This window comes from Benincasa hispida, chromosome 6 (genome assembly GCF_027475165.1).
Source record: "Benincasa hispida cultivar pf3 chromosome 6, pf3_genome.v1.1, whole genome shotgun sequence".
NCBI lineage: Eukaryota > Viridiplantae > Streptophyta > Magnoliopsida > Cucurbitales > Cucurbitaceae > Benincasa > Benincasa hispida.
In genome coordinates this window covers 30,053,330-30,064,774 of record NC_143483.1, presented here as the reverse complement: position 1 = coordinate 30,064,774, position 11,445 = coordinate 30,053,330, and the positions used below count along the sequence as shown (strand labels likewise).

Sequence of the window (11,445 nt, the reverse complement as noted above, 5' to 3'; positions counted from 1 at the left end):
ATCCACCATAAAGGATAATAAATATTTGGGGTGGGGCGGAAAGCGACATATTTTTTTTTAATAAAAAAGGAATATCTATCAAATTGAACTGTTCTACATTTCAATTTGAATTAGGAGTTCTGTGGACAATACAAAGCAGTTATTAACTATATATGCATTTAATGGTATGTAATATTATTATGTATTACAAATTACTATAAAGTAGGAGGTTTTAAACGTGACATCTAAAAACATATCTCTTCGTGGCATCGATAGTAAGTACTATATGGTTTGGGGCTTTAGCGGGTCTATTAATCGAGATCAATCGTTTATTGCCGGATGTGTTGGTATTCCCATTTTTTTCACTAATCCCCTTCCCCTTCCAGTTTTTAGACTTTCTAGACTTAGAATAAGTTAGAAAAGAGAAAGAATCAAAATGGATTCAACCTCAGTCAAACTCAAACTCAGCACCAGATTCAAATTGAATTAATAAAAGAGTGTGAACGAAAATACGATGGCTAGGGCAACAATATCATATAGGATACTTAAATGAAAAAGTGTACTGACATTTAAATTTAGAAATCATTGTATTACTATATTTTATATTTAATTGTAACAAAATCTTTCATTATTTTATTTCGAGTTACCAACTTTTATTTTTTTTCTTCATTTTGGATAAAAAAAATAGAAGAGTTGTGTGAATAAAAAATCGAAGGCAGGTTCATGATCAAGGGTAAAGATGTCCAACTAACAGTTATTTTGGAATGTAGTTGTGTTCAAAGCGAGGTTAATAAGGAATCAATCCAGATTTTCAGATATATTACTATCTACACAGTGTTACCTTTTTCCAATCCAAGGAAAAAAAAGCTCGGCTAGGTAATGACCAGGCCAGATTGTGGAACTAAAAAGAAAAAGACTCGGATGAAATAAAAGAGTATTTTATTTTATTTATTTATAAATATTTCTAGTAATCTTTAATATATTGGTATTATTTATATATTAAGATTGGAGATATCTCTTCTCTTGAGTCCTTATTTTATCTAATTTATATAAATGGAATTGAATTGAAAAAAGTTTTTATCGATTTTATAGATAGATATCTATCTATATATCTAGATAATTATCTATATGTCTATAATTATATATCTATATAATAAAAGGGTATAAAGATAATAAAAAGAAATAAAGAAGGGATTTTTTCAAGCCTTCATTTTCTATTTTTATATAATGTATTATAGTGATTATCCTTTTTCAATTAGGAGAGATGGTTGAGTGGTGGACTAAAGCGTGGGCTCGAATCCATTTATTTCTATTTTTGTCAATTTCTTGATATATATATATATATATTTATCTATTTATTTATTTATAGTTGAGAAAAGATGTGGAATAGATAAAATGTTAAAAAAAATTCAAAATAAAGCAAGGAAAATAATTTGATTTTTTTATTCTTCACGCCCGAGTCATTAGATAAGAATCCGAAAATGAAAAGATAAACAAAGAATATTGCAAACAGATAATTTAAGAGTAAGCATTATACAATCTCTAAGATTTTTTTTTTTAAAAAAAGAAATTCTCTATTTTAACCTGTTTTGACACCAAAAAATGAAATAAAATGATTTCTAAAAATAAGATTTTTTTTTTAAAAAAATTGAGTCATTCATTACTAAAAATTGGATTTCATACCCACAATTATATATAATAGGGTTGTCAGATTTATCATAGCTATAGAAGAATTTCAATATTGGACTCAACTTAAAAGTTACTTATTTGATCTAACTAGATCATGAATTTGTCTGTCATTATTGTTATGTTTTTTTTAATCGTTTTGTTTCTTTTTTTTTTTTGTGAAAAAGATTTTTATTTTGAATCTATCTAGTTGATGGGTCAATTCGAATATATGTTTATTTATGATAATAAAATGTAATAAATATTTTTTTACAAAATTTTGTCAAATAATAATATTGAGGTAGAAAATTTTCAATGAATTAAATCCTTTTAATGATTTCTTATGAGTCCTTGGTACTCAAAAAAGTGTGAAACTCGTGAACCCATTCTATAAAGAAAATGAAAAATGAGATTCTTAATTATTCGTAATTAAGTATTTCTTAATTGATTTTATAGAAATTAAAAAAAAGATCCCTTTATGTATATTATATAGCAAATATTTATATATAGAGAAATAAATATTGTACTCATACAAAAAATATATTATTGATCTTATATATACAATAAAATATGAATTTAAATAAATTGGAGTATTACTATGACTTTAAACTACCCATATCATAAGAGTATAGATTACTATGGACCAACTAACCTAATGACTATACATGATTCCATATACATATAGTTACAAGAAATTAGAGATTATGGTAAAACTTCGTTTAAAATGGGTAGAAAGCGACGTGCGACTTGAAGGACATGATAATCTAGTGCGGATTCTTTCATCCACCATTTTATATTATATAGAAATGAAGATGCTCTTGACTCAACATGGTTTGTTCTATTTCACTAGAGCTCTTATTTTTTTAGGGTTTTGATGTAAACAATACATGATGGAGCTCGAATAGAAAATATTGTTTCATTTATCAAGGGTAGAGATCTAGGGTTCGTGTCAATCAATAATTAAAACTACTTGGTAAGTATAGATTCGATATAGAAATTGAAAGAATCCAATTTGAACAAGTTTCAAATTCATATATAAAATTTGATAAAAAAAATGTATCAACAAGAATCCATTATTTATATGATTCTTTGATAAAAAGAAATCACAAAAAATGGTGTGTAGCTGCCATTTTGAAATGATTAAGATCACCAAAGTAATATCTAAATCCAATGATTCAAGGTAAGGATAAAGGATCTTAAAACAAGTAAAAATATTTTGCAATTGTCTCAATGACTAAACTAGAACAAAATGAAGAATCGAAATAGATTCTAAAGAAGACTGGCAAAAATGTGATAGATTCAATTCAATTGACAAAAAAAGAAAAATACAGAACAAGACTAGTCAATTAAGTAAAGCTCTAAAATCCTCCAATCTCAAATCTCTAGTGTTCTCCTATTATGCTAGTATACTCAAACATTAGTCTAACATGCATGATCTAATCTAAAATTTCCTTGTTAAAGTAAGATTTTCAATAATAAAATCAATTAATTGAAGATCAAGAAACCAAAAACTTTAAGAACGGTCATGCGAAAAAGTATCAATGATAATACAAATCAAGATCTACAAAAAGAGTTTAGAAACAATCCACAACTACATCTAACCCTATAACAATGAAAATCAGCCTAAAATGGATTCCATGGACAAAATCATCATTAGAATTCAGAAATACAAAGAAAAATAAAAAAACAAGAGAAGTAGGGAAAGTATTACATGACGATCCAATCCCATCTATGATGTAGAATTGATCTTCAATTGCTCTCCAATAATCTCCAGCTCCAAAGACCCTTTGAGTACTGCTCTGACCTCTCTCTCTCGGTCTCCAATACCCCAAGATTTGATAACCTAATTTTGAAGAGACAACGAAAATATAAAGGGCTAGAATTGTTGCACCACCGCTGTCATATAAGGCAGCCCCATGATGCCATTGGAAGGAGGAGAACTCTCTCAAGACAATGTTAGTTTTTCACTTTTTTTCCTAAAAGAAGAACTCTCTCGAGATAAACTACCTTTGTTTTAGCTTGCCCACATGGATTACGTGAACGATATCCATCTATGAAAAGAGTGTGTATCAAGATGCCTAATCTTACTCACTTTCTCATGAACTTTTTATTTTTATTATGTTATTTTCAGTGGAAGGAGTAATATCCTTCAAAAGTTTCATTTGCTTTTTTTTTTTTTTTCCATATTTTTATCAACGGCACAACAGCTAAAAGTAAACTCAACTAGAATTGGACCTTTCGAGGTGACAAATGAAACATACTAATCTAATAGGGTCTTAAATGAAATGACTACATGCTCAAATATGTAAGAGACTCCAAGAGGGACTTAGAGATAACTGAATTCAGGAATATGTTATCCTATTTCCACAACAGAAAGTGAGAGAAATATACATTTGAATATGATTCAAATCTTTATTTAATTAAATCTAATTCTTGCATTGTTTCTTTCAATGCAAAAGTTGTTTTCACGATTGAGCCACCAAAAGGAAAGGTGCATCTTATTTATATAAGTAGTAACTTTCAATTCTTTTAAGCCTCTCTAAATTATACTTTCATGCTTTCAGGATCCCGCTCATTCAGATGTGATTTCAGTTCGTTCATATCCCTCTCTTAAATTCTAGTCATTACATTTTCAATCATATTTGATCCTTGTTAATCCATGATGAGCTAACAAAGGGACTTTATGGACCTACAGATTATAAGCTTTAATGATCCAAGATTAATTAATTAAACTCTTTAAATCAACCTTCATTCATTAACTACAGGGAAACCACTATAGACCCATAGCTAAACTTTTACACACTGTAGGACAAGTTGTGTCTATGGATATAATCAGTATAAGCAAGTCGATCATTCACGAGTTGTTCGTAACTACAATTGGGTCAAGTGTTTGTTTTACTCCTATAATTACCTTTTTTTCCTTAAGCACCACTAATTCCTCTAATGAACAATTTGTTTATAGTCCAACCATAAACTAAGTCCCTCTCAAGCCAGTGAAAGGATGGGTCCTTTATTCAAGACTTGAAATCACCACTCAAGAGAACTACTCATCTACCATCTTGTGAAGTTATATTCTCAGCTCCTTATTGAGTCAAGTCCCAAAAATGGTAGACTTATTGAGTTGGCAACTTAAGCCACCTCACCTTTGCAAATCAAAGAACTAACCTCACAGACAAGATTAAAATCGAGTTGCACATGATCATCCTATGAAATATTTCTCATCATTTAACGGATTTAAAAGGAAAGATTAAATATTTCGTGGTTTGGTCTTATACAAACTCTTTGTATAGAATACCTCCACTCACATGTCTCCACATAAACAGTTTGGATTAAATCATTTCTAACTAATTACAAAGTGCATCGTATCCATAGTGTCATCAAGATAAGACACCCAACCTTATCCATATACTATACACCCTTTGTAGGATTGTATCAGCAACAACGGAAACACAAGAATCATCTAAGCACTCAAAAATTCACTAATTTTGGCAAAATATAAAGCATGCTCTTTCAGAAAAACAAGTGAGTTTCAAGACATACCTCTTGTAGAACTTCTTCAAAGCTCCTTCTCCAACTGCTATCTTCTCCAAATCTTGTTGCATACCACCTCAAGATCTTCCCCACTATTCTCTTGGTGCTCTAAATTGAGTTGTGGAACTCAAAACAAGCTTGGATCAAGGGATGAAGGAGAAATGCTCACTGCTACAATTTTGTTGAAAAACCCTTTCTTCAACCCGAATTCTCTAAGGAGATGGATAATGGAAAATCAACATTTTCCATTTTGAGTGTTTTATCTTTTTATTTTTTCAATTTTATCATAAAATCAAAAAATAATTTTATAAAATCTATTTTGATTTAAAAATAAAAAATTAATTAATTTAATAAATTAATTATTAAATAAAACTTAATTAATTTAATATCAAATATTAAATTAATTTTAACATAAATCCATCTTTATATATTTAAATCATATTTAAATATATATATAAATTCTCCTATTCCATTTAATTCTCAAATTCAACATGTAATTATATCTCATATAATTACTAATTCCCTTAATTCTAAATTGAACCTTTCAAATTAACTTATCACGCTATTCTAGAGCTAGTCTGTTACGAGCTAGTAGGGGACCCGCGGACCTACAGATCATGGGCTCCAATGATCCGAGATTAATTGGCTAAACTCATTAGACCAAATTAATCCCCATTCGTTAACTAATGGGTCAGTCAACTAAAGCCCATAGTTGCACTCCCCTCTCGATATATTATGTCACATGATTTAACCATAATCAGCAAGTTGACCCTTCAAAGATTGTTCGTAATAACGACTGGGTCAAATATCTGTTTTACCCTCGAGATTACGTCTTATTCCTCAAGTCTCAATTGATCCTCTAATGAACAACTGGTTTGTGATCCAATCACTAAACCAAACTCTCTCAGCCCAGTGAGAGGGTGGGGCCTCTTGTTCAAGACTTGGATTCAGTACTTGATAGAAAAACCTTTCTCCTATCCCTAAATCGGGTAGGTGTGAACTCCGTCTTGCACCCTGTCTCCAGCTATCTATCCGATCTTACCCCTGAAATAGGAATCTTATTGAGTCGGCGCTGTTGAGCCAACCCTCAACTATGCAAATCTAAGGGCAATCTCGAATAAACAGAAGTTCATAGTTAGCTCAAGATTAAGATCGAGTTACCTAGGTCATCTAGGTGAAATAGTCAGTCTTATACAGTAAACAACGTTATAAAGTAAGAGTGAGTTATTTCTTAGTCTTGATCTTATGCAAACTCATTGCATTGGACACCACCACTCCTCGTGTCATAACATGTATGAATTAAGATCACATCGTATATAACACTTTACAATTCTTTGTAACAACTACAGAGTAGGCCTAATCCAATGGTGTTACCAGAATAAGGTACCCAATCTTATTCATGTACCATAGATTATTTTGACTATTTACTTGAACCTAATCTACTCTTATGTCTCCACATAAAGTTCAAGTACTCATAAAATAGTTATGGGTCTTAGTTTATTGGATTTAGACCCTGGTACAATTTATGAAATCAATAACAAGTATATTGATTATAGAAAATGTTTATCATTTTATAAACTACGAGTTTTTAGGACATAAAACCCAATACCCTTTAGGTTTGAAAATAAATTATGGAAGTATGTACTACAAGATAAATAATATTATTAGCAATGTTGCAGCATCCTACGGAGCATTAAACGATACTAAAGGAACATATAGAAGTAACACCAAGATTGTTAACCCAGTTCGGTAAATACCAGCTATGTTTGGGGGGAAATGCGCCCAAGAAAGATACTAATATAAATGATAAGCAATAAGAATATAGTATTTATCTACGATGAAAACACTATTGCAGTGACCACTGTAGAGCTTAATCACTCAACTAAATACCTAGGCTCTCCCTAGATGTAAGACTCCACCTCGCTCATATACTTAGGCTCCCCCTAAGCAATGATATCCGTGAAGAATGTCTTAGGCTCCCTCTAAGACTTAAACTCCCTCTCGGCAAGACTTAAGCTCCCCTTAAGCCACGAGACTCCCTCTCACATGCACTTTATCTTTCCCTTTCGAGTAAAGACCACTTCACTCAATTTTCTTAGGCTCTCCCTAAGAGTGAGAATCTCTTCTCTAGAAGTATACTGATGAAGCATGCAAATAGCTGGAGTAAGTCTCCAATCTTACAACAACATAATCTTCTTCACCATCGAATATTGACAACTAACAGACTTATGACTAGAAAATATCACAAGATACATGATACTTCAAATCTCTTCATGAAAATGGTTAGCCCTAACCCAAAGACTAAGTGTCTTTAAATACACACAGCGGATATAAAGAAGCACATTCCAACTTCCAAAAATACTCAAGCACGGATAAGGATAAGATCTGCAACAATACTACAGACATGATTTTTCACATGAGGAAAGTATTTTACAGGATCAGCAATTTCAGAAAGCAACCCTTAACCAAATAAGTTGGATGCAGAGAAAACTTAGATAATATTTGACTCCCTTAAATAAATATTGCCAATACTCAAAGTGTAATAAACTCCCCCTTTGGCAATATTTTTTAAGCAATGGCAAATATAATAGAATCCACATAAACTAATAGAAAAATCATTTGACATGTCTACAACACTGTCAAGTACAATGAAGAAATAGAAAGTAGAAGTCTATCAACACACCAAAAAGGAAGAAAAGGAACAACCTCCAAAACAACATCCACGAAGCCAAATCAACACATAACCATACTCCCCCTTTTGACATTCTTAAGAAAGAATAGAGAATAACATAAAAAAAAAAAAATGAAACACAAAGAAACCATTTATCATCAACATCCTGTGCACCAGAGCTAGTCCCCTTATCATAATCAAAACTAGACCCATGAAGTAAGGTTAACAGATTATCAACTTCATCTTTTCTAGCAGTAGTTCTTTTAATTAGAAACCCAAGTTCCCTAGACTCATTAGCCAACACATTTATTATTCTCTTCCCACAAGAAACTTGAAGAAACTCCCTAGTTGGACTATCATCTGCAGCAGGAATCTCAATGTGAACTAGGTTAGGCACAAGCTTTCCTTGATATAAATGGTAGCTGAATGATATGGCAGAGTGTATTGGTTTATGAGTTAAGAGCATTCTACAAATTAGACGAAACTTTGTAGCCATAGAACCTATGTGACGCTTGACCTGATTGATCACAAACACTCCGTAGTTGAATGCAACACCAGTACCAATCTAATAGAAGAGGCTGGCAAGACTAGTAGACAGGGCAGACTTATGCGTGGAAGGGTACCAATTTTCAATGTCAATCTTGTGCAGTAAAACATACTTCACACTCAAATTAGCATAAGGTAGTTGACCCTTCAAAGGCCAAGCTCTTTTGACTCCCCCAATTAATTCCAACACCAATTCAGACATAGAAGGCCTCTGTTCTATAACATCTTCACAGAAAGAACATGCCGATCAAGATATTTATTTATTAAGGCAGCAGATAACATGAAACAGTGACCTCTCATATGGACTTTGCAAAAGTAAAGGACTGTCAACCTTTCCAAATTGATCTATCAGATTCACATAAAACTCACATGCCATGTAGGGATAATAAGCTCCAAGGCTTAGAATAGACCTCACCAAATCATTTCCACTAATAATTTCATAATTTCAAGACAATCCTGAGCTTGTTCAGACAACTCTCTTTCCATATCAATTCTTCTGTTCACCACAAAATTCTACATTCTTGCATTATCTTCAGAATGAAAAGAAATCCCATCTAGAGACACTGTAGTTATAGATTTTGAGGACTTTTTCTAAAGGCTTGGCAAGATGATTCTCTTTAGGCCTTCGAGGACTGATGTGTAAACTCTTAGAATCAACATGATCATCTTCATTTTCCTCCCAATCAGAATCATGGGAACTTTATCTTTGGATATGTCATTAGCTTGTAAACTCTTTGGATACATCACCACTCTCCTGCTTTTGATCATAATCTTCAGAGCTTCTCTCCACAATTTTGTCAGAATCAACAACAACAGACTCAACAGGATTAGTACTCTCCTTTTTATTCTCACACTTAGAGGATAACTTAGTCTTCCCAAGACTAGACTCGTCTTGAGGAATATCCCCCTCAATCAACACTCCAAATGTAATCACATTAGACAAAACATCAAGTGGATGATCAACCACTTAGTAGTGACAACATTAGTAGTCTCCCGATCTTTATTACTAGGGATAGAAATATCTTTGTCAGAGTTAAGAATACTATCTACAAACTCAGTACTCACACCAGTAGGATTGTCAGGATTAGATAAGTTAGAAACCCTGGTTTCTTTTTCAGCATTGATGCCCTAAATCTCGTGGTCTTGTAGTTTGTAATTATATTGTACAAATTTGTTTATTTATCTACTAAAATAAGAGGTAATTTTTTTTAACATTTAGTTACATTAACCCACAAAAACCAATAACCTAAGATCCAGGGTTATTTTCTGTAACTTAAACATGTATGTAGAGACATACAAGTGGATCGTGTTTAAATGATAACCTAAAACTTGGATTGTCTCATATTGTGGATATTGTCTCATATGCCTATTGCCCACACCTAAAACTTGAAAGCCAAGATCCCCATACTAATATGAAGCTAGCTAAGTAATATTTCCTTCCGTAAACAGAATAAAAGCTCTCGTATAGCTTACCAAATGCTTCCAAAGAGATCCAACAAAATTCATTTGAGTTCCAAATGAAACAATGCATTGTAGAACAATACTAGTTCCTAAGATGACATCTTTTGGATGTTTCAGTGAGGCCCCTAGCAATCCAAGAGATGGTCTTCATTAACAAGACACCTCACGAGGAGATGTTATTTCTTGTAGTTGAAAACCACAAGTTGCTACTAAATATGAAAATTTAGAGGGCATTTTAGAGAGAGACATTTGTAAGTCACTTACAAGGGGTTGTGAATTTCTCTCCAGCTATGCTTCTTCTTGGTCAGAATCTTCACTACTCAGACTGAAATTTGAGTCATCATCTAAATTCTGAGAGATTCTTGTAACCGAGTGAAGGTTTCTTGAACAAAAGAAATATTTGAATCAGGTATTGTAAAGTTGATGCGAACGGTAACAGATGAAGAATGGTGTTTTCTTAGGAGTTTTATGCTTTGAGGTATTAAAGCCCGAGTGCAATTATCCTCCAAGAAATCTTGCTTAGACAAGTAGTTTAATAATGCTTGATTAAAGGTAGGTAGCAATTGCACCGGCCTAATTGCCAGAATTACAGTTGCGTGTGAATTTTCCTTTAAAGAAACAACAGAAGACCTAAGATGACATCCTTTTGATTGATCGAGAAGGCTTAAATGACTTTTCAGAATCAAAAGTTGGCTGAAGAGACTGATTTAAATCTGTATTTGCCAGCTTTTCAATGAGCATGTTGCTTGAAGAGTCATTTTCTCTCTCCGAGTTAATGGCAATGGATTAACTTTCAAATTATTACCTTTCTCTTCAAAAAAGTCCGAGAAACCTTGATCAAACATGGTCTCTTCAATGCGGGTAATATCCACAGAATTTGAAAAGTTGTCTGCCCAAAAACTTCTTTTATTGTAAGGGAAGTTGTTGCTAGAGATCAAAGGGTCCACATTTTCAAGATAGGGTCTTCAATAATTATTGTGGCTAGAATAAAACCGCAAGAACACTCTAATACATTTAGCAGGTGTTTGGCGTGCAGAGTTGACTTGAGTTGAATTGGTAATTATTATAGGAGAATAGTAATTGTGAGAGTTGATGCAAATAACGAGGTAAGAAATGTGAGTTAGCGTGAATAACGAGGTAATAAACCTCTTTAATAATTGGTTAACCAAACGGTGGGTGAGTTTTTTTTACCCACCCCACCCAACCCAACTTGGGGGCCAAACGTCCCAGAGTTTTTTAATGAGATTTGTACCAAGCCTCCCAAGTGAAGACCGAATGCTTCAAAAACAAAATTTTTCCAAAAAAATCAATGGGCGATTCTTAATTGAAATCCATCTTCCATAGTATTAGATAAAGCTCGAAAGAAAATGAAGCTTTTTCTTACCAGAATTCAATCTTCAAATGCATATTTCCATATTCATTCCATTTGCCATCTAAGAACTCCATATTAATCTCTTTATTAAACCTAGTCAAGATTTTATCATCAAAAAATGGATTAGTTAAGATAGATACTTGGAAAAGACCTTCTAAAGTATCTTTACCATCTAACCAAGAATAATACTCCCTCAACCTTGTCACAACTACCAATGAGT

At 32.5% G+C, this 11,445-nt stretch overlaps 1 long non-coding RNA gene across 2 annotated transcripts; it reads right to left on the bottom strand.

The window, feature by feature from the left end:
* Window positions 1–3,170: 3,170 nt before the first annotated feature.
* Window positions 3,171–10,610, bottom strand: LOC150035586 (uncharacterized). 2 transcript variants are annotated; one of them, XR_016530038.1, is made up of 3 exons: window positions 10,118–10,588; window positions 5,185–5,387; window positions 3,171–3,487 (listed from the first exon to the last, which is right to left on the bottom strand). It is a non-coding gene; the product is annotated as an uncharacterized LOC150035586 (long non-coding RNA). The 2 variants fall into 2 exon arrangements; XR_016530037.1 differs by having other exon boundaries at window positions 3,171–5,387; window positions 10,118–10,610.
* Between the last annotated feature and the right edge of the window lie 835 nt (window positions 10,611–11,445).